Here is a 24,526-nt window from a genome sequence, read left to right on the forward strand (position 1 = left end):
ACTCCAAGCCTATAAGCAAAAAGTCAACAGAAGGAGTGAAGATAAAACACTAGAGCAAGCCCTTCAAATGAAGTTGTCCCTCACTACAGATAGATACGATAAAGGGGGGACGTCATAGCGAGGAAGAGGACGAAGTTGAGGATCTCGTGGAAGATAATTATGGAAATTTTGACTCCGAAGAAGGTGGCAGAGGTTGAAGAGGACCCACTAGAGAAGGAAGCAATCAAAAGAACTATGTCCCAAGAGGCAGGGGACAAGGAAGAATAGGGGGATACAGTAACCATCTGAATGTAGACAAGAAAAACTTTGTAACAACCTGCTTATTTTACCATTATTTTTTTTTATGATAATAAAAACCGACATAATAAATCTAGTAGATCATAATCAACATGAACCCGTGGGTCCCAGGGATACATCAGAAACACAACACGGAAGTCTAAGCAATAGGAAACATAAAATCATATACATCCCAAAGTACCATTCAACACAATACCAGAGTTTAGTACAACCATCATATAGATATACACATCTCAAAAGTATCCAAAATAGTCCTAGGATCTCTGCCCAAAAATCTGTCTGACCCTAGCAAATACTTACCCTTTAGAAAGGGTAGATCGACTGTAACTATCTTTGTGGAGCTTTATCTGCTCTCCTATCTAGGGCTCCTGAAATGTTGATATAATTTGGGGTGAGATACCTCTCAGTAAGGGAAATAAACTAATACCAGTGTATGGCAACATGAGTATTTTCGTGTTATACGTAAAAGCATACATAAGCATTAAAACTGTCTGTATCATTTTTGGGAAAAAAAAATGTATAATCACAGCATGTCAGAACATACTGGATTTTCATAAGAATCATTCATCTCAAATAATAATAATAATAAAACAACCCTCGAAGGTTAGCTGGCTCGTGTCATGTCTTACCCTCACATGACTGGGTTGTGTGGTCCGAAGGCGGGACTTGACAATATTGGGTGACTGACCATTGCCAAGTCAAAATAAATGTCTGTAAGTACGATGGGTCTACCAGACCTGGTCCAGACACGAGGGGCGCCAACACTTCAATAAACCACATCGACTATTCATCCCTATGCTGCCCCGTACGACAGTAATAACACAATATCATGATGATCATGAACACATAGCTACGGTACCATGCACGTGCAAGCCTAAACCAAGCTAACCAGGTTCTGATAGCATATAACATATTTCAAATTGTGATACATTACTATTCCATAATAATAATAATTGTCCATTCAATATCATCATATCACAATTCATATATATATATATATATATATATATATATATATATATAACGTGAAAATCATCAGCCCTTATGCCGGCATATCATATAAATGGCTCAATTTGTACGCCGGCATATCATATAAATGGCTCGCCCCGTACACTGGCATATCACATAAATGGCTCGACCCGTACGTCGACATATCATGTAAGAACATCCTTGGCTTATACGCCGGTATATCATATAAAAATCTCGACCCGTATGCCGTTATATTATTTGTAAAACTTTGTATCATTTGAACATTTTCCCAGAAAAACAATACTTCATAGCAAATACTACTCATGCCACACAAAATGGGTATTACGTATATTTAAAATATATCGTCATTTGCAGTAGTATTTCCCGAACTTAATGCATATATATTTGTTTCCCGAAATCAAATGTTGTAAGATTGTACATATATTTTCATAAAACAACTAGCTTAGTTTATCCCTTTACCTGATTCCTAAAAAGCCCCTAAAACAATCAGTCTTACACCTGCAGGGTTTCCTGTTCAACACCCTGAAATCAACATTTCCTAAAACATAAATTCTGTATTTCTACGCATACTATGTTTTCTACAACTGTAAGGAATGCCAAAATACTGAATAAAAGTCTTACCTTGAATTTGAGATGAAATCTAAACTAGCCCCACCGACGATCCACTCCAACAGATTTGTAGAGAACTTCTCCAGGAGTGTCGTGGTGACTTCAGATCGTCGATCTGGTGAAGAACAGACCCAAAAATTAAGAAAGAAGAGTAGGAAATCGAAGAGGAGAGAGAGAGAGTTTCTGCGCATGAAATTTCAGCCAAAAATGAAGTTTTTGCCTATTTATACACTCGCCTTCGTTGATGAGCCATGTCACCTCATTGACGAGGTTAAGAAGGACGTTCGTCAATGAACGTCTACTTCTTATCGACGAAATTTAGAGATGGGAAAATAGCCTCTCAGTATTTTCTCTTTGACGAAGCGCACCCTCGTCGAGGAGCCCAATATGTCACATCGTCGACAAACGCACCTGTTGTGCCCCCTTTTTTATTTACTTTTTCTTCCTCTTTATTATTTAAATACCATAATTCTCTAGGTCACTACAAACTTTAAGTGCTACAATTGGCCACAAATATGGATACTATAGTAATGAGTGCAGAGGTAATCCCCAAAATCATGAAGTAAATGAAAATGCTAACTTTGCATAAAAGGAGAAAGCCGAAGGAGAATCGTTGATGCTGAAGGCACACAATTTAACCCATCAAGACCAAAATGTTTGGTACCTTAAGTCTAGAGCCAACAATCACATTACTTGAAGAAAGAACCTATTTACCGAACTTAATGAGAAACTTCAGGGAGAGATATCATTTGGTGATCTGTCTAAAGTCCCAGTTTGTGGAAGGGGAAATATCCTAATCAAGAGGAAGGATGGAGACCATGCTTTTATCTCCAACGTGTTCTATATGCTAGCCATGAAGACTAATATATAGAGTCTCAGACAACTTGTGGAGAAATGCTACCAAAGTAGCCTTAAAGATAAGTAGATAGTGATGACAGAACCTTGAGGTAAGCTTGTTACTCGAGTACAAATGGCAAAGAATTGAATGTTTCCGCTCGCTATTTAACATGATACACCAAGGTGTTTAAGCGCTATGATCAAAGACAAAGACTGGTTATGACATCTCAAGTTCAAACATCTGAACATTGAAAGTTTGAAACTGTTGGGAAGCAAGAAGATGGTGAAAGGCTTACCCAACACCCACCACCCAAATGTGATATGTGAAAGCTGTGTTTTGAGCAAGCAACATAGAAATAGCTTTGGAAAGCAACCCGACTGGAGATCTACCATGCCGCTCCAGCTAGTACACATAGATGTGTGTGATTCATTGAGGCCGTTTAATGGACATAACCGATACTTCCTCACCTTCATTAACAATTATAGTAGGAAGACTTGGGGCTACTTCATGAAAAGAAAGTCAGAGGTGTTCGACAAGTTCAAAGAGTTCAAAACCTTTGTGAAGAAATAGAGTGGCCATCGCATCAAGTCACTCTGATCAGACGAAGGAGGAGAGTATAAGGACAAAGCTTTCCTGGAATTCCTTAGGCAACAAGGGATTCAAAAATTATTCACACCGACCTACACTCCCCAATTGAATAGTGTAGCCAAGAGGAAGAACCGCATGATCCTTAACATAGCCAAGAGCATGTTAAAGGATAAGAATGTGCCCAAGAGTTTTTTTAACCAGAAGTAGTATCATGTGCAGTTTATCTACTTAACAGGTGTCCTACAAAGATTCTTGATAGAAAGATGCCACTTGAAACTTGGAGTACTCACAAGCGTAGTGTGAGTCATCTTAGAGTGTTTAGCTCCATTACCTATGCCAAAATCCCAAAGGTAAGGAGGACAAAGTTGGAAGATAAATGAGAGAAATATATCCTTGTTAGATACGGTGACAGTAGCATGAGATATCAACTATACAATCCCATCAACAAGAAAGTTATTCATTGTAGGGATGTCATTTTTGAAGAAAATGAATCTTAGAAGTGGGACCATGCTAAATCTTCCCAAAGATGCGGAATTGACGCTTGAAAGAGAAGAACCCACAGAGACAAGTGAAGTGGCTATCGAGTCACAAGTTCCTGAGCTACAGACACCTCCACATGGTTCTCTATAGAGGAATGAAGCTCCATCACCAATTGAACGTGAAATCTTAGATATGAGGCCTAGAGAAGCTCCTAATCTAGCTAATCTGTATGAAACTACAGAATTAATAGAAGAGTATGTTACACTATATTGTCTATTGTTGACCAGCGACCCGATTAGCTTTGAGGAGGCTAAAGAAGAAGACAAATGGAGAAAAGCGATGGATAAGGAGATTCAATCCATTGAAAAGAACAAGTTTTGGGAATTAACAAATCTCTCGAAGGGCTGTAAAACTATTGGTGTGAAATGGTTCTATAAAATGAAGAAGAACGCTCAAAGAGAAGTTTAGATATACAAAGTAAGACTTGTTGCGAAGGGCTAGAAGCAAAAAAAAAGGAATTGATTATGGAGAAATCTTTACCCCAGTTTCCATGCTTAAAACCACTAGATTACTAATTTCACAATCATCACAAAATAGATGGAAGATTTACTAATTGGATGTGAAATCAGCATTTATAAATGGTTTTCTGGAAGAAGAGATCTATATCGATCAACCACCTGGATATGTGAAGAAGGGAAAAGAAGATAGAGTGTACAAGATGAAGAAAGCACTCTATGGTTTGAAGCAGACACCTCGTGCATGGAACATGAGGATTGATGACTATTCCAAAAGAATGGATTTGAGAAGTGACCCTACGAGCATGCGTTATACATGAAGATGGGGACATGCAGAAGCATGTTGATTGACTGCCTTAATGTTGATGATCTAATTTTTATCAGCAACAATCCAGATATGTTTTCTGCTTTCAAAAGGAGCATGGTCAAAGAGTTCAAAATAACGAATATCGGCCATATGGCTTATTTCCTTGGCATAGAAGTCGTGCAAAGCGAGAAGGGAATATTCATCTCCCAGGGCCACTATGCAAAAGAAGTACTAAAAAAGTTTGGGATGGACAAATGCAACCCTATGACAACTTTGGTTGAAACAGGATTGGAGTTGAGAAAGAATGAGAAAGGAAATGTTGACCCAACATATTTCAAGAGTTTGGTTGGAAGCTTGAGGTATTTGAAGTGCACCAGACCAGAAATACTCTATGAAATTGGACTTATCATCCGGTACATGGAGACTCCTTACTAGTTCTATCTGAATGCAGCGAAGAGGATACTCCGCTGTGTTAATGGTACCATCATTGATAGTATGTTTTATTCATCAAAAGGTGATTGCAAACTTATCGACTATTCAGATAGCGATTGGGGAAGAGACCTTGATAAAAGAAAATACACGAGTGGATTCACATTCTTCATGGGAAATACAACATTTACATGGTCATCAAAGAAGCAACCCATTGTAGCATTGTCATCATGTGAAGTTAAGTATGTTGTTGTTAGCTCAGCTATTTGTCATGGTATATGGATCAGGAATGTACAGAAGTATCTAGGATATCTTCAAGATAACCCCACAGAAGTCTACATTGACAATCGATCAGTGATTACACTTGCAAAAAATCCAGTTTACCATGAAAAAAGCAAACATATTGATACTCAGTATCATTTTATCAGGGAGCATGTTAAGAATAAAGAAGTAGATTTGATATCTTACAGATCGTATGATCAGATTGCTGATATTTTCACGAAACTGCTCAAGCATGATATTTTTGCAAGACTGAAGACAATGCTCGGAATGACAAATTCAGGAGAGTCAAGTTTAAGGGGGGGGGGGTGTAGAAGATTAAAACTAAACTTGATGGGGGCTGCAAAATTTGACAGCGACAGCTCCACCAACCCCAACCCACTGTTGTTGAATTGCACTAGAGAGTAGGCAACCTACCTTCACCAACCAGTCTACTTGTTTGAATTTTATCCTACCCACCATTCATCATTGCTATAAATAGATGTGTGTGTGTGTGTGTGTAATGTAATGTGTGGTGTAGAAAGGATGAATAACCAGTGAGTGAGAGATTTATATTCAGAATTCCTCTGTATTTTGTTTCAGATTATTTATTGAAATCAATTGAGTGAATTTGTGTGCAATTCTCACTGAATTTCAATCACAACCAGTGATTGAGTGAGTGCTCTCCACCCATCACTAATATGACATCTTTTAATTGGTTGTTTCTAAATCTTACGTCCAAGAACCATCCCTTGTAAATCTTTCTTTGTCTGACATGGATCTACACATTGATACAAGATATTGACGGATGAACTTTAAATTTTAAATGAATTTTTTTTTTCTGTTTTTGTTTTTGTAATAGTCTCTCTGACCATGATCAGGAGGTTTGTTGGATTGGGGTATACAATAAGAACTATTCCATCTTTCATCCAAAACTCATTATCATTTTATTTTAAAGTTTAAAGTAGATTTCTGAGATAGAAATTTTAAATTTGAATAGCTACTATATATATGGTGTCGTCTAATCTTAATGGACAAAATTAATTAATTTCTCTCCTATCAAAGTATCAAAGTCTAGGTACTAGAACATTTAATAAGTTATCTTTAGGAAGGAAGGCATGCATCAAAGGTCTAGAAATATTTTTTAACCCAATACATGCATGCATGCATGCGCGCATTAAGCCCAAGAGTTGGGCATGAAACAGGAGGACCACCGAGGGGGCAAAAGGCCCCATGATGTCTTGGGCCTATTGAGACAAGACGAAGAAAGTGCTGGAACCTAGGGTTGGAACAATCAAAGCGTATCTCCCCGATATAGGAACTCAGAAAGAAGCTATACATAAATTAAATAGGTCATGTGCACAAATTTAAGGCAATTTTCCAATATAAATATATAGATATGGTCCAAGTTCCTTTCTGCCCTCATATCCTTTCCTTATAGAAATCATCTTTTTAGTAATAAGGAACATGCCAGGGAGACCTAAGCCCATTTAGAAACATTTTTCTCTCTCTCTCTCAAGGCCCATTTAGAAACATCTCTCTCTCTCTCTCTCTCTCTCTCCTTGCATACGTCAAGTCAATGCACCCATTGTAGAAGGTCTTCCTTTCTTTAAATCCACATCATTTCTTAATGGAAAAAAAACATTTTCTAACACTATATATTCAACTTTTAATTGTACTTCATTTTTTATGGGCAATAAAATTTAAGTTGATGGAAGAGAAGACAAATATAATCTCTTTCCTCAACCTAAACAAAAAGTGTCTTAGAATTTAATTCAATCAACTGAGTTCGAGACTATATGTGACCAGCCTAATTGTCATCCCAATGAGTAAAATTGAACTCAAACAAAAAACATATCTTAGAATTTTATTTTTATTTGTTAAGAGTTACCCTCCTATGTTAATTGTCTTGATAGCATTAAAAGAATCAAAATATGCAATTAAAGAATTTCATTCTCCGAACAAACTTTGTTGCCTAGCCCTCTTGTGTCAAAAAGAATCACGCTAATAAACAATACATTTAGATAGTGCTTGACATAAATTTTAAGGTTTGGACATGAATTTGTATGAATTTAAAAGAAATTTTAATTGTACTTTGTCCAAATGTATGTAAATTCAAAATCAAATCTCGACATACATTGTTCAAATAGAAGATCAATTCATTTTGAGAAGTCTGTTACGGCAAAACCTCTCACAATCCTCCATTACCACCCTCACTCCAAAGTTGATAAACCCAACGAAGTGCACCATCCCAACCAATATTGGCTACTCCAAATGTGCTCTTGCTTAACGATCAATTGACCTACCGTTAATACCTGACTTGACTCTTAAAACACATTAGAAAATAACTCCAAGTATAAGAGTGTCAACAAGTAGTAATTAAGGAAATCCCTAAGTCTTCTCCACAGGGGACGGTATGATTGAATTCCAATTTTAACTATTATCCAAAAATGAAGGAAATTGAACTCTATGTCTAACTAATTAACATGGTATTTACAATGGAATGAGGTTTTCGGACATGATCCGAAGATGATTCTTCTTCTTGTTTTTGTATGAAATGGTAAGTTACTTAATCAATGGACTAAATGAAATTAAAAGGCAACATGTTTCATAACCCAAGTAAGACATAAAACATAGTTACGTAACAAGTTCAAAATTCACGCGCCAATGTCCATGTCACAAACACTATTTTTGTCCCAAAATTATAAGAAATTGAGGACTTGTGTTGAATGAATGGTGATTATCCTTGCTTCGATGAGCTAAACCACATTCAATAACATCATCTAATCCACTATTTCCAGCAATAAATGACCAAATATAGTGTCCATGCTCTAACAAACATTCTATCAAACACCTTGTGTGCAACCCTGTTACTTAAGAAAGTCTTAATCTTCGTGTGCTTTAAAACATCTCATAAATACAAATTAAACTTAAACAACTACGCAAAACCAACTCAACCAATATAACTCATTCAATGACTCATTCAAACAATAAACTAAATGATAACAAAATTAAACGAACAAAACAACCCAATATTTAAACATTCAAACAATGAACTAAATATGAGAATTTCATTAATCTAATAACCCATTCAACAAGGAAACAACTCAATCCAAAAACTTTAATGAAACAAACTCAATCCAACAATAAATCAAAATACGACATTGAAATAAATATGAAATTAAAGAAACAAAGAACAAAGGATGGAAGAATGAAAGGAGAGGAGAGAAGAGAAAGTAGTACTGGCCGAATGGAGGGGTTCCTCCCTAGGTTCGGTTACTGCAAAATCTTCAATCTGCAGCTGTGCAAACCTCCAACAATTGCCATCAAAATAAGCCCCAAAATGAAGAACACGAGAACAAAGAATATGAGAAAGGAGAGGAAAGGAGGAGAGAAGAGTAGAGAAGATGATTCTAATCCGTGTGATTACACAAAGATGCTTCAAAACTCCCATCTGTGTGCTGCCCTCTTGCTAACCTCCAAAAAATCCCGGCCAAAACAACATAAAAACATAATTTCATTTGCTCCAAACATGCCCTAGTTGTGTGGCTTCCTTCATGTAGCGCATGGGCCTATTTTGGATGACCCATGTGGTTTGTTTTCTCTCCAACATGGCTGCCCTTGCCACCATTACACATGCACACGGCCAGCTCTTTGTTTAAAAAATTGTTTTTCCTCCCAAAAACAATGCCTTCTTTTGTTCATAGCATGACTGTCCTTGCACCCCACACACATGTGCAAGGCCGGCTCTTCCTTTAGGCAACTGAGGTGCTCGCCTAGGGCCCCAAAAATTTTGGAGCCCCTAATTTCTTTTAATATAATAATATATTTTTGAGGCCCCAAATGTTTTTTTAATTAAATAATGTTAACATTATTTATTATACTCTCTTCCCATACATTGACTTCTCAACTAACAAATAAATGAAATTGTATTTTAAAATGTAAATTAATACAATTTAATTCTTTTTTTTTTCAAGTCTCATTGACTTCCCAACTAACAACTTTATTATATTTCTAACTATCTATTACTCTCATCTCCCTCTTAGCCTCTTTAAAAAAATATTTCCATCTCTCACACTTTCTCATTCTCATCTCTCGGTCTCTCTATGATTTTTACTTCGGCTCTTGTGTTCATCATTTTTGGCCCTCCGATTCTCTGTAATTTTCATCAACCCTAATTTTGATTTCAATGTTTGTGTATTATTTTTCTATTATTTTCACTATAATTTTTTTTTTTCTATTTTTTCTTAAATTTTAGAAGCTTTGAGGTTAGAGCGTTGTATCTGGTAATAATCCGATATCGCTAAAGTCTCGTTCGCCGATCGATTTGCAATAATAATAATAATCAGGTTATATTGTTTCAATCTATTATTTCTATAGATTTATTAAATTTATTTTTATTTGTTTACATAATTTGTCAATTTATAGTTAGAGTTAATTTTGAAATTTAATTATGTCAACGAGAAAATATGAATCTAGATATGAAAACGAAGAAAGAAAGAAAAAATTATTAAACAATATATTAAGGGTCCCTGATTAAATCTCGCCTAGGGCCCCATATTGTGAAGAGCCGACCTTGCACATGTGCACCGGCCCTTGCAACCTTTAAAACTTCAAATCAACCAATAATCGCCACATGAGCCTTCTTTGCATGACTCATGCTCTTGTTTCTCTCTAATCTTCATGGTCCCTTTATGAAATTAATATCTTTCAAGTGTGTCATCCTCGTGTACTTCATGTTCATTACTTTAAAATGTTTGGCCTTCATCCTTTTATTCCTAAGCATTTCCTTGCAATAATTAAGCACGAATGTCATAAATTTACGGGCAAAAATAGGATAATTATTTCAATATCATCAATTGAGCTTAATGTTAAAATACTTGACATAGTTAGACATTTAAATAAAATTGTAATACTTAATTAACGCATTTTAACACCTAATTATACAACTTTGACGTGTAATCAATACCAAAATGCATTAGGCTATAAATAAATAAATATGTATATATAGGCTCACACACACACACACACACATTACTTTCTTGAGGAATTGAACTGACTAGGGGTGGCAAAATGGGTTCACGGGGCCGGATTCAAGAGGGTCATAAATGGGTCTAGGTTAAATGGGTTTGGGTTCGGGTTGACCCGTTTATTAATTGGTCACTACTATATAAACCCTAACCCGCCCATTTAATAAACGAGTCATAAACAAATAACCCATTTATAAATATAATTTATTTATTTTAATTTTAAAAAAATATTTTATATAAACCTAATTGTTTATAAATAAAATAAAATTAAATACAGTAGCCTTTGTTTATGCAGATTGAAATCAGAATGGAGCAATGTACGCCGAAAAAATTGGAGCAAGCTCAGAATCTTAGCCATCACGTGATCTCCTTCGTCGTTGATCATCTCTATAAATGCCATTGTTGTGTCGAAACGCAGCTGCGCCAGACCATCAGACCGTAGACGCCATTGTTTATTGCGTCGAAACACAGCTTCGCCATTGATCGTCCCCAAAGTCCAGACCATCATGCGTGCGCCCCATGCTGGATGGTGGACCTGCTGTTGCAGCGGTGCTACTAAGGTTGCCAACCGTGAGTCGTGGGGGAGACTGGAGATGGCCAGATGCCCAGATTGAGATGGAACTTGGAATATGTCAAGAACGCATTGAGGTGTACTGCGGATCTGCTGGTGCTGCTTGATAGAATTAGGTTTCAATTTCATTTGATTTCAGCTTCACACACAGTACACAAAATATAAACTATATATAGGCAATTGGGTGACCCGACCTGAACCCGCCTAACCCGTTTAACAAACGTGTTGGGTTCGAGTTTACTCGTTTATAAACAAGTCAGTTTGCATTAACCCAAACCCAGTTTAAACGGGCGAGTCACAAGTCACCCATTGGGTGTCGACCCATTTTGTCACCACTAGAACTGATCAATCTAGCTAACTTATATTTAGCAAATTTTTGAGCATACCCAAAAATATTTAATTTTAGAATTTTGTGGTGTGTATATGTATGACCTTTTTTTTTAATCTCGTTCATTATATCCTTATTGTTGCGTTTAAAATTTGATTTTGAACAAGGGCACTTAAATAGGGTTGCATTAGATTAGAATGGGTACAGAAAGAAAGGTAGGCGTATGAGGTAATAGTGGGGAGTGGAAACTGATATACAGACAAGGAGGGAGAGCAGTACATACATCAAAGGAGGGCTCAAATAAAATTTACATGCAATGGCCAACACAAAATAAATAAATAAATAAATAAACAGACAAACAAATTAATTAATTAAAACAGAAGCACTTTTACACGAAACAACCACCATTCATTATAATTTATTTTCTTTTCCACACGTTTTTCCATGCTAGCTTCCTCTCATCTCCTTCTAAACAAAAAATAACCAGCTTTCACTATAGTACTTACAAGCTTTGACATTAAATCATTTCAGAAAACTTGAATCAAGGAACAATCAACAAGAAATAAGGCTTTAGATCATGGTAGAGAAAGAGACAAATGTGCACATGTGAGAGAGGTGGCGATGTTTGGTGAGTCGACAAGGGAGGTGATGACGTGGGACGAGGCATGGTGAAGCGTGGTGATGGCTGGAGAGGAATACTCAGGCTAGGGTTATTTCTGTGTTTGGTTTTGGGAGGAGGAAAGGGAAATAAAAAGGGCTAGTTTACTTTTTACAAGTTTCTAGTTTTAGTAACATTAGAGAACTAACATTACCAAAACTTGATACGCTTTTAGCAACATCTAGGCTGACGTTACTCTTTAGATGTTACCAAAGGTCAAATTTTTAGTAGTACTGTTTTTGGTGAGTGTGAGAGGAGATCTTGATAAATTTAAGAGGACTAAAAATTAGCTAAGAATCTTCAAGAAAAATATAATTGTCAAGAAAACTAAGAACCTTCTAGAAAACCAAGATATCATATTCCCTCTAATCTACACTCTTCTCCCCTTCTGTTGAACGTCTACTCCTCCTCTACCCATATTCTCATTGATGGGTGGAGGGGAGTCACTCAATTACTGGTTGTGATTGAACTCAGTGAGAAATTGTATACAAACACTCAATTATTTCAATAATAATCTAAACATTACAAACAACTATCAATGCATAGATTTTCTTCTCTCACTAGTTATTCTCCCTCTCTACACCACACCATATATTACACACACACATACATCGTATATATAGCAACTGATGGGATGGTAGGTGGAGTTTTAAAATCAACAAAGGTGGCTGGAGTTTTTGGAGGTGGCTGCCTACTCCGTCTCAACAATTCATCAAAATAGGCTAGGGTTGGAGGTGGTTGCTGACTTCTCCTCTGTAGCCCAATAATTCAAGTTTAATATTCAACATGGTTGGTGGAGGCAAGTTTAATATTCAACATCCTCCCTTAAACTTAACTCTCCTAACTTTACCATTCCGAGTATTGTCTTCCATCTTGCATAAATTTCATGTCTAAGTGGCTTCGCAAAAATATCTGTAATCTGATCATACGTTCTGTAAGATATCAATTCCACTTCTTTCTTCTTGACAAGATCCCTAATAAAATGATACTGAGTATTAATATGTTTAATTCTTTCATGGAAGATTGGATTCTTCGTAAGTGCAATCATTGATCAGTTGTCGATGTAGACTTCTGTGGGGTCATTTTGGACAAATCCCAGATACTTCAGTATATTCCCGATCCATATATCTTGACAAACAGCTGAACTAGAAGCAACATACTAAGCTTTACATGATGACAACATTATGATAGGTTGCTTCTTTGATGACCATGTAAATGTTATATCTCCCATGAAAAATTTGAATCCATTCATGCTTTTTCTTTCATCAAGATCCCTCCCCCAATCGCTATCTAAATAACCAATAAGTTTGCAATTATCTCTTGATGAATAGAACATACCATCAGTGATGGTACCCTTGACATAGCGGAGTATCCTCTTCGCTACATTCAAATGGGATTGGTCAGGAGCTTCCATGTACTTTCTGACAAGTCTAACTCTATAGAATATCTATGGTCTAGTGCACGTCAAATACCTTAAGCTTCAAACCAGACTCTTGAAATATGTGGGGTTAACATCTATTTGCTTAATTTTTTTTTTATTTACTCCAATCCCATTTCAACTGGAGTTGTCACAGAATTGCAGTTATACATCCCAAACTTCTTTAGTATTTATTTTGCATAGTTCCTCTGGGAGATGAGATGCACTTCTCACTTTGCACAATTTATGTGCTAAGGAAAGGAGCCATCTATCCAATATCTATCATTTTGAATTTTTTAACCATGCTTTTATTAAAAATGGAAAACATCTTTGTATTGTTGGCGGTGAAGATTAGATCATCAACATATAGGCAGACAATCAACATGCTTCTATCTGTGTCAATCTTCATGTATAACGCATGCTCGTAGGGACATTTCTCAAATCGATTCTTTTGGAAATAATCATAAATCCTCATGTTCCATGCACGAGGTGCCTGCTTCAAGCCATAGAGTGCTTTCTTTAGCTTGTAAACTCTATCTTCTTTGCCCTTCTTCACATATCCAGGTGGCTAATCAATATAGATTTCTTCTTCTAGAAAACTATTCAAAAATGCTGATTTTACATCTAACTAGTAAATTTTCCATCTATTTTGTATAGAAAGTGAAATTAGTAATTTGATAGTTTCAAGCCTAGAAACCAGGGAAAATATTTCTCCATAATCAATCCCTTTTTTTTTTTTTTTTTGTCTATAGCCCTTGGCGACAAGTCTTACTTTGTATCTTTGGACTTCTCCTTGAGTGTTCTTCTTGATCTTGTAGACCCTTTGCACACCAATAGTCTTGTGGTCGTTTGGGAGATTTGTCAACTCCTAAGTCTTGTTCTTCTCGATGGATTGAATATCCATCCATCACTTTTCTCCATTTGCCTTCTTCGTTAGCCTCCCCAAAGCTAACTGGGTCTCTAGTCAACAATAGATAGCATAGAATAACATACTCTTCCATAGGCTTTGTATTTTCATATAGATCGGCTAGGGTACGGGCTCCTCTAGGCCTAATCATGTATAAGATTTCACGCTCAATTGGTGATGGAGCTCCATTCCTCGGTGGTGAATGGAAATCGTTTGGAGGAGTCTGCAGTTTCGGAATTTTGTGACTTTATAGCCACTTCTTGTCCATGTGGGTTCTTCTACTTCACGCGTCTGTAGACACCCTATTTTTGCCCTAACCAAATAGAACTCATCTTCCACACACTGATAATAATTTATTCCATCCTTACTGAAAAGTGATTCACCCCATTATTATCAAATATTTTTTAGATGCCCTGTGGATAGAGATAATAATCACAGTAGCGTAATAGAAGCATGGGTGGGGTTAGAAATAGTAGTTTATATGAATAATTAAATTTGTTATTTATGGTTTATCTTAGAATTTCTAGGAATGTATGTAAATTTGTTATTGGAGATATTCTTGTAATAAAAGGTTTTTAGTACTCTGGTATATAAATATTGAGGTCTTCCACTGTATAATTATTTGGTATCAGAGATTTATTTTTTATAACACTTCGAACCCTACTTTTGGGTTCGAGGCATTACAGTAGGCCAATGTGAACTTGCTTTGAATCCCTTGTTGCCTATGGAATTCCTAGAAAGTTTCTTCCATGTACTCTCTTCTTTGGTTTGATCGGAGTGACTTGAAGTGATAGCCACTCTCATTCTCCACAAGATTTTTGAACTCATTAAATTTGTCGAACACTTCTGACTTCCTTTTTAGGAAGTAAACCCTAGTCTTCCCACTGTAATCGTCACTGAAGGTGAGGCAGTGTCAATTCTGCACATTTGAAAACGACTTCAATGGACCACACATGTTTATGTGCACTAGCTGGAGCGGCATGGTAGATCTCCAGTCAGCTTGCTTTCGAAAGTGTTGTAGGAGGGGATGGGGTGACCTAGTCCTACCAATTTCAACCCTCACAAGCAAGCATACACACTCAAGACATTTCAAATTAAGAATTCGGTTCAACCCTCACAAGCAAACATACACACTCAGGACACTTCAAATTAAGAATTCGGTTAATCATCATAAACACATTATATTAGAGGAAATTGCACATGTTCCGGGATTTTTAAAAGGTCTATGATGCTATCCAGAAATAAGTTCCTGTTGATTCTTTAAAAAAGATATTAAGTTAAATGCGGAAAGATGCAATTTCAATGTTTCAAGAATTAATTCTAAGCTTAGTACAACAATATTCCACAATTGATTTCAAGCTAGCAAGCTGAAATATTGAAGTATATGGATGCAAAGGCTTAACAAATATGAAATTTAAGATTTCTAGAAAAGGCATCAATATAAAATGAGGGTTCAAATAAGTGCTAAATTAACCAATAATACAATGGATGATTTGGCGATATTCTACACAAGTTAGTTCACGCCTTAAGTTCTTCATACAAGCTTTGAAATACTAACAAATGCAGCAATGCAATGGAGTGATGGTGGTTGTGTGGGGATAGGAAGGTGCTGGTTGCGTGGGTGTATTTGGGTGGAGGTCGTGAGAGTGGGATAGGGATGGAGTCACTGGATAGAATAGTGGTCTCTCACCACTTGATCTCTGAGGAGAATGGCGTAGCCTCTCACTACACAATCATAAGGATCGGAGAAAGCTTAACAAGCTTCACAAAGGAAATACCCTTTAATTCAATATCAATACTTTTTCTCTCTACTTATAGTTCTTACAATGAAGGGGTATATATAGCTAGCATGGGGGGACAAGGACATTAAATAACTAACAATTCCCATACAAGTATGGGAGACACAAATAATAAAGACACCAACTTACAAGACATAATATATACTCACACAATTTACAACACTCCAACTTACAAGACATTAAATAGCTCACAACTTACTAAACACATTAATTAGCTCAACTTACTAGACCTATTAAATACTTAGCACACTTGCAAGCTAAGTTGACTCAATAATGATTACAACTTAAAATCTTCAATTAAGTCAAAGGGGAGGCCCAGCCATGTGGGGCCCAATATGGAACTGTAAGGGGCCTACAAGACCGTGTGGAGCCCACATAGGGTCTTTTATGTTGGACTTGTTTTGGCATCTCTACTGGGGTCTTTCTCACACCGGAACATCTTCTAGATACTCCATAAGTTCCTGTGAAGCAACGAACGAAAGGGGCATCCGGAGGTCTTCCATGTGTTAGCATGCCAATGATAGAAGCGTGGACATCCGGAGGTCGTCCATGCATCGTAACATTTGCAAAAGAAATGTGGACATTTGGAGGCCATCCACATGTCATAATATATGAAAATGACATGGGCAACATATACCGATCCCCATCACAAAGTTATTTCTGTGTTGCTTGCTCAGAACACAACTTTCACATATCTCATTCAAATCTTGGATGTTGGGTAAATGGTTCACCATCTTCTTAGTTCCCAATTGCTTCAAGCTTTCAAAGTTGAGGTGTCCAAACCTCAGATGCCACAACCAATCTTTGTTGTTGATTATGGCGCTGAGACATCTTGGCATGTGGTGATAGATGGCGAGAGAAATTATCTTATTCTTTGCCATAGTGACTCGAGTGACGAGCTTACCTTGAGCGTCTGATATCACCATCTACTTATTTTTAAGGCTAATTTGGTAGCTTTTCTTCACAAGCTGTCCGAGACTCAAGATGTTGGTCTTCATGTCTGGCACATAATAGACGTTGGAGATGAAAGCGTGACCTCCAACCTTCCAGTTGATCAAAACATCTCCTCTCCCTCGAACTGGACTTTAAAGAAATCTCCAAAAGAGATCTCCCCCTGAACTTTCTCACCAAGTTCAATGAATAGGCTATTTTTGCCAATCATATGGTTGATGGCTCTAGAGTCGAGGTACCAAACACTTTGGTCCTGGGTCCAGCTGTGTGCCACTAGTATCAACGACTCTCTAGCTACATCTTTAGTTTTGACAAGGTTAGCCTCCTCTCTAATGTTTTCTTGTTGTCACCCCCAACACTCATTGCTATAGTGGCCAAACTTATGGCAGTTATAATACTCAATGTTTCTTTTATCAATGTTCTGACGGTTATTATAACCGCCACCTCTTCTTCCATGTCCTCTTCCTCGTGGGACACTGTTCTGTTGTCCAAGTCCTTCCTATCTACCTTTGCCTCCTCATCTGGATTTTGTATTTCTAGATCCTCGACCTTGCGCTTGTCCTCAATGCGACACCCCTTTTGCTTGCGTCTCTCATCAGTCAAAGATATATTTGATTGTAGGATTTGTTCCAGTGACTTACCGTCACTTCCTCTATTCACCTTCTACTCGTGAGGTTGCAATGATCCTATGAGCTCTTCTATGAACATGATCTCCAGATCTTTCATTTCTTCCAGTGTGACGACTATGTAGTCAAATTTTGGATCCAAAGATCACAGAATTTTCTCACATATTCTCATGTTTGTGAGATTCTCTCCATTTCTCCTCACATATCCATTACTTGGAAATGGATTCAAATGACTTCATTTGCAAGGATTTGATTTCTCATCATAGAGTTTGGAGGCGAATCCTCTTCACTTTGTCAACTCCTTTGTATATCTGGTGGACAGTATTCCAGACTTCTTGGGACATCTTAGCGGAGGTGATGATTTCAAAAGTGGCCTCATCAAGGCCCTGCTAGATTATAGACTTAACTTTGTAATCCCTTTTCCGATCAAAGCGGAGGGTCATTCGTTGAGCATCAGATGTAGATGCTTTGGCTTCTTTTGATGGGGCTTCTTTGTACCGTTCTTCCATGATGTCCATGACATCCTGAGCACCTAATAGGGCTCTCATTTGAATGCACCAGCTGTCGTAGTTGTGCTTTGTCAACTTTAGAATGACTGCTTGTGTAGTACCGTTCCCCATCGAGTTTGATATATATCAAAACTGAATGTTAGGGATGAATTTTGGTGAATTTGATGCCAACAGTGTGTTCGGAAGGTCAAAAACCTTTAGGAACCAATTTTAAGAAGCAAAGAACCAGTCTAAATAACACTGAACTGGCTAAAAAATGTTTTGGACCAATTTTTTTTAATAGCAAATTAACGGCATCAGTAAGCGTCGTTAGACACATGATGGCTTTTGGAGAGGAGACATGTGAGTGACGATCCACAGATTTGGGTGCGAGTTGGTCTCCAGGTCAGGTCGTTCTTGCGGATTTGGTTGCGGATTGCTGATTCGGGTCACAAATCGGGTTACGAGTCGCTGGGTTAAGTCGCAATTTGAGTTTCGAGGTTCTGGGTTAGGTCACGTCAGTTAGGTGAAGAAGAAGAGTCTAGGCACAGTAGGGGCTTGACGTCTCTAGTCAACACTCGTGCTGGCGCTTGCAACGCGTCTCTATGACGCTGATTCAGCTGGTGGCGCGTGTGGGCGCATGGGAGGGCCTCCAAACTTTGTTTGGGACGCAATTTCACCTATGGACTCATCTCGACACATTCTATGGAATGGTATGCTCAAAAATTGATTTCAAGTTGTTTTAAATTTAGGAAAAAAAATTCAAATTCCCCTCTATTCATCTCTATTTGGCGAATTTCGGCAAGCCTGGGTGCTCTGATACCACTGATTGGTGGAGGGGACTCACTCAATCACTGGTTGCGATTGAACTCGGTGAGGAATTGTACACAAAAACTCAATTATTTCAATAATAATCTAAAACTTACAAACAACTATCAATACACAGATTTTCTTCTCTCATTGGTTACTCTCCCTTTCTATACCACAACATATATTACACACACACATACATCATGTATATAGCAACTCATGGGATGGTAGGTGGAGTTTTAAAATCAACAAAGGTGACTGGAGTTGGTTTAGGTGGCTTCCTACTCCAGCTCAACAGTTCATCAAATTAGGCAGGAGTTGGAGGTGGTTGCCAACTTCTCCTCTACAGCTCAATAATTCAAGTTTTATATTCAATATGGTTGGTGGAGGCAAGTTTAATATTCAACACTCATTTAGGTTTCCCCCCTTGAATGTATATTTCTTCCTCCTTAAACTAATCTTAAAATGTATCCACTCTCTCAGTGTGCGTCTCTTTAACATAGATTTCCCTCTTTTAGGGTGGTTGTCTTCCTTTTCCATAGACTATATAAATGAAGTTAATGTGTTGCCTAATAGTTCTTTCTAAGAACACCCTCATAGTTCAAGGATTTTTCTTGCCTTACCCTATGAGCAGATTTGGGCACAAGTGTCACCTTATTTCCAATGTAAAACTCCTAACTACGCTAGAGATGTTTCGTATTTCAAGAAAAAAAAATGATTTAAACCTCAAAAATATAGAATTGAAGTCCTATCTTAGCCCAAACATGGGCTTGCTAGCAAAGCTCTGGAGAGATATAAAGAACCCTCAATTAATTATTTTTTAGTCATTTATTATCTATTATTTGCTCAATTATTTGAGAATTTCCTAAATTTTAGTTAAATTGATTATGAACAAAATTAAGTATTGACAATGTATATAAGCTGCAATTTGTTCTATCTTTTAGGCAATTGTGGTTTTTTAGGTTTAAACATTTAACTTATCTAAAACAAATTTTACTTTATTTGTACTTTCATTAATTTATTGTATAAATATAAGTGTGTGTGTATATATATGTATGTATGTATATATTGTTGATTCATTTTATTTTTTTTAAATGAATGATTTTTTTTAGGTACAAACAATAACTTTCAATTTTAACCTTATTTTTGGAGAGGTCTTGAAATTTGATTTATATTGAATTTGGATAAGATTGATATATAAATTTTATTGAAATTTGTTCAAATATACCCATATCTCAAATATAATTCTATTTTTGTTTGAATTAACTTCCTATATATAGTCTGGCAATTTTCATCTTATTGAAATATCCCACTTTACATTAAAAAGATAAGGATATTTAATAATTTGCAAATAAAATTATTTATGCTTTTCATACTTCTATTCATGTTATAAAAATTTGTTTTATGAATTTCTGGTCTAACTTTAAAAGAATTACGATACCTTTTGTGCATAAACTGACTAACATTGTTCAAACTATATAATATAAATTTTGATTTTTTTTTAAAAAAAAATTATCATATTTTCAAAAAAAAATAAGGATTTTCTTTTCAACAATAGAATTTATATTATTTGTATTTTTATATGTATAAATTTTATTTTTTAAAATTTTTCATTGAACTTTGGATCATGTGCTTTTATGACTAATAATACTTGATAAAACTCCAAATAAAACAGCTCATTAATAGTTAATCAAAGGATAATTCAATAAGAGTGCACAAAGTCAAAAATTATTGTAATAAGGGCCAACTTGGGTTCTAGGGTTTTAGCATGTGTGGGTAGGATTTTAGGGTTTTGAAGTTTTAGGAGGAAATGTTTTACGGACAAGAATTTATGGCTGAAACTGCATCAATGTTGGGTTATGTCCCACCTTCATACATGCAATGTTGTCGGTCCTTTGCCATTGAATTTGGAGTACCTAAAGTCCTTCACCAAAATTGATATTTGTTTGGACTTGTGGTTTTGGGAAGAAATAAGCAACCTATGCTCATGGAATTATGTAAAATTATTTCAATTTTTTTAAGACGATCTATAACATATATTATTTTTTTATATAGTTAGATGGGTTGTTGACATTTGGCGCAATTAGAACTAGACACGTGGTAAGTTAGGGACGACATGGCTCATGATCTAATGATCTTTTTAGTTTGATTGATGGAAGGAGGATCTCATTCGCCCCCCCGGGGGCGGGGGGGAGATTAGTTTACTTTTTTTTTCAATTCTTGTACTATCTTAAATTTTAAAAATGGGTGAAAAAGAAGTAGAGAACTGATTACTTAGAATTTACTTGTTTTAGACATGAATAGTTTTATACTTCCCTTTTTAAAAAAGATTCAAATTTTACAGTTAACATCTAATAAGTTATCGCTTAAGTCTTAACTTGGTGACAAGATGAGTGGTGTTTGAATCTATATCACGAACCAGGACATTCAGTGTACAAATTAATAAATGAATCTATTTATATTTATATTAATATATTAGCAGAGTCAACGGTTGTCAATAGATGGGAATGAAAGAAAAAATATTTATAATAAAATAAATTTTATAATTAAAAATAATTTATATAAGAGTTTGTGTTATATTAATTTTGCATATATTGAATTAGATCATCAAACTACAATATATGTATATATATATAAATATATATATATATATATAATAGATTATTTACTGATAGAAGTCTATATTAAAGGCTTCAATTTTCTACAAATGCTTGTGAGTACTTTAAGAATCATAGTATTTCAATTGTATAAATTGATTTTATGATTTATAAGCCAATATCTAACTAAATAATGCATATTAAATTTGATTCAATAATGTAGTTCAATTTTAACTCTGCTTGTTGTCATGAGTCTGGCTTTTAAGGGCATTATGCATACCTTTAATCATTTATCTAATGCACGTGGAATGAGTAACTATCATATAGTATGTATTTTTTTTTTTTTAGTAGGATAATACCTTAGTTAAAAAATAGATGTTTCCTAATACCAGATAATTGAGAATTACATGGAATACTCTTTAAGGGAATGTGAGATCTCATCTATCATTTTAAAATTTACTAACTATTTTAAATGTATGTAGCTTACTTGCATCCTTCATTAAACTCATGCACATTTGCTTATGCAAGTGTCTAGTGAATTGTGTTATTTTATAGTTTTTTTTTTTTTGGTAAAAGACGGCAGCACCACCATTTATTTATTAATAAACCCTCACTTTTGGCGGAGGAATACCGTGGTTACAAGTTAAAACCAACCAATCAACCAAATTAGGACAAACAAAATTAAACATAACTAACAAAGGAGATAAAAACATAAAAACAACCAAAAAACAAAACAAAATACACCAAACGAAACTCTAGAGATGAACTAACGACAAACGGAAACAAGACCCCACCTATCCATCTGAAGGATACCTTTCTGATAACGTGGTAGAAGGTGTTGTTCTTCGTAGATTACACTGTTTCTCATTTCTCCTTCTTTAGCAAGAAAATCAGCCGCACCATGTCATTCACTCATTCTAATTCTATCACGAGCTCCTCCCAAAATTTCCAAAGATACCACAAAGTACATTTACCTTTCCGAAGCCAATCAATTACAATTCGCGAGTCACTTTCAACAATCACAATAACATAATGCAAACATTTACACAAACGAATTCCTTCCCTGATTGCTTTTAATTCCGTACTATTATTCGTACCATTGCCAAAATAACTTGAAAAAGCCACTTTTACCATGCCATCGCAATCTCGAATAATTCCTCCACCTCCTAAAGTACTCAGATTGCGCCTACAACTCCCATCACAATTAAGTTTTATCCATCTTACTGGAGGTTTAACCCATGAAATAATTTTTCCAGGCCTATCACAAACTCCTTGATGTTTAATTTGGAACTCATTCAAAATCTTAATGTCCGACTTCTTTAATTTTTGAAAAGGAATGGTGCTCTCAGCAATAAAACTAACCCAGAATCGAGCACTTCTCCACATCTGATCTGCACTTTGATAAACTCCTTCCATTCTCTCTTTACATCTTCAATTCCAGAGGCACCACGAAATCAAACATGGAATTGGCCTGATTAAAATACCTTTAATAGACGATTTTTTTGCATAGTGGAACCCATTTGCCATTTTATTTTTCTAAGGAAGAGATCGTTGGAAAGGAATCTCCAATGCCACACTAGCCTGGCGCCAAACCTCTGAAACCACCTCTCCTAAAGAAAGAATATTATCAATGTTTTCTTGGCTTCTCTGAACGCAGCAATCACAAGCCGAAGCCATCGATATTCCTTTGGTCTGAATTCTATCATCTACAGCCAAGCATCTAAACCAGACTCTCCATAAATACATTGAGATTCTTCTGGGCAATAAAGAATGCTAAAACCAATCATTCCACAAAAAATTATCACTTTTGCTCCTCACTGCCTCCCTGGCCGTTTTTGTAGAAAAATTACCATCCAGGGCAGGCTTCCAGACAAAAATATCTTGCCCACTTTTTCCCGCCGGCACCTGTTGCAAAATTTCCGTGGTTTTATCAGCACCAACCAATTCTCATACTAAATCAGAGTTCCAATTATTATTTAGCCAGTAATACTTAATACACAGTTTCTTGTTCAAAATATCCTCAGTGTTCATAGATAACGGGCCTGATGACAGCCACCTGTCAAACCAAAAAGAAGAGTTCCCACCTCTCACCAAAATTTTAACATTATGCATAACTTTTGGAATGGTGGTCATAATTGATTTCCAAAACCGAGAGTCATTTGGTCTCCCCTTCCTTATTAATAAATGATCATTTCTGTAATATTTAGTTCTGAAAAAATCTGCCCACAGATTGTTAGAAGTGAGCAATCTAAAGGCAAATTTCATGAGAAGAGATTTCTGAACTCCCTTAAGATCTCTTAGGCCCAAACCCCTTCCAAGGTAGGTTTACAAATTTTCCCCCAAGAGCACCAATGAATCTTCCTTTTATCTTTCACCTCTCTCTATAAAAAATTTGAAAGAAGCGAGTTAATGCGAGAATATGTGACCTACGAAATCTTGATAATAGACATAAAATGAATAGGCATGTTAGACAACACATGTCTAAATAAAATCAATTTTTCACCTTGCGAGAGCAACTTAGATTTCCACCCTACAATTTTCTTTCTAATCTTCTCCACAAGAGGCTCCAATGTCCTAGAAAACAATTTTTCAGACACCAAAGGTGCACCCAAATATGAAACAGGGAATTTACCTTCCATGAAACCCGTGATTCTCAATAAACCATGCTTCCTAGCGGGAGTGATATATTTTGAGAGGAATAACGCTGACTTAGTCTTAATGATTTTTTGACCCGACCACTTCTCATACCTTTCTAGAGCGTAATCTAAATTTCTTATAGACCTCTTCCCACCATTCACAAAAATAATAATATCATCCACATATAACAAATGTGAAACCAATGGGGTCCCAATCGGATGATTAAATTTACCAATCCGATCAGTCTCATAATTTTTCCTAAGCAACCTTGTCAAAACCTCCTCCATTATGATGAATAAATAAGGAGATAGTGGATCCCCTTGCCGCAAGCCTCTCATAGATTGAAAAAACCCCTTTAAGGTTCTGTTCATCAAAATAGAAAACCATGGAGACTCC

At 36.2% G+C, this 24,526-nt stretch overlaps 1 long non-coding RNA gene across 2 annotated transcripts; it reads right to left on the bottom strand.

The window, feature by feature from the left end:
• Window positions 1-468: 468 nt before the first annotated feature.
• On the bottom strand, window positions 469-8,979 carry LOC131158127 (uncharacterized). 2 transcript variants are annotated; one of them, XR_009137411.1, is made up of 2 exons: window positions 8,555-8,979; window positions 469-665 (listed from the first exon to the last, which is right to left on the bottom strand). It is a non-coding gene; the product is annotated as an uncharacterized LOC131158127 (long non-coding RNA). The 2 variants fall into 2 exon arrangements; XR_009137412.1 differs by lacking the exon at window positions 8,555-8,979 and adding an exon at window positions 927-1,065.
• Between the last annotated feature and the right edge of the window lie 15,547 nt (window positions 8,980-24,526).

This window comes from Malania oleifera, chromosome 6 (genome assembly GCF_029873635.1).
Source record: "Malania oleifera isolate guangnan ecotype guangnan chromosome 6, ASM2987363v1, whole genome shotgun sequence".
Classification (NCBI taxonomy): Eukaryota; Viridiplantae; Streptophyta; class Magnoliopsida; order Santalales; family Ximeniaceae; genus Malania; species Malania oleifera.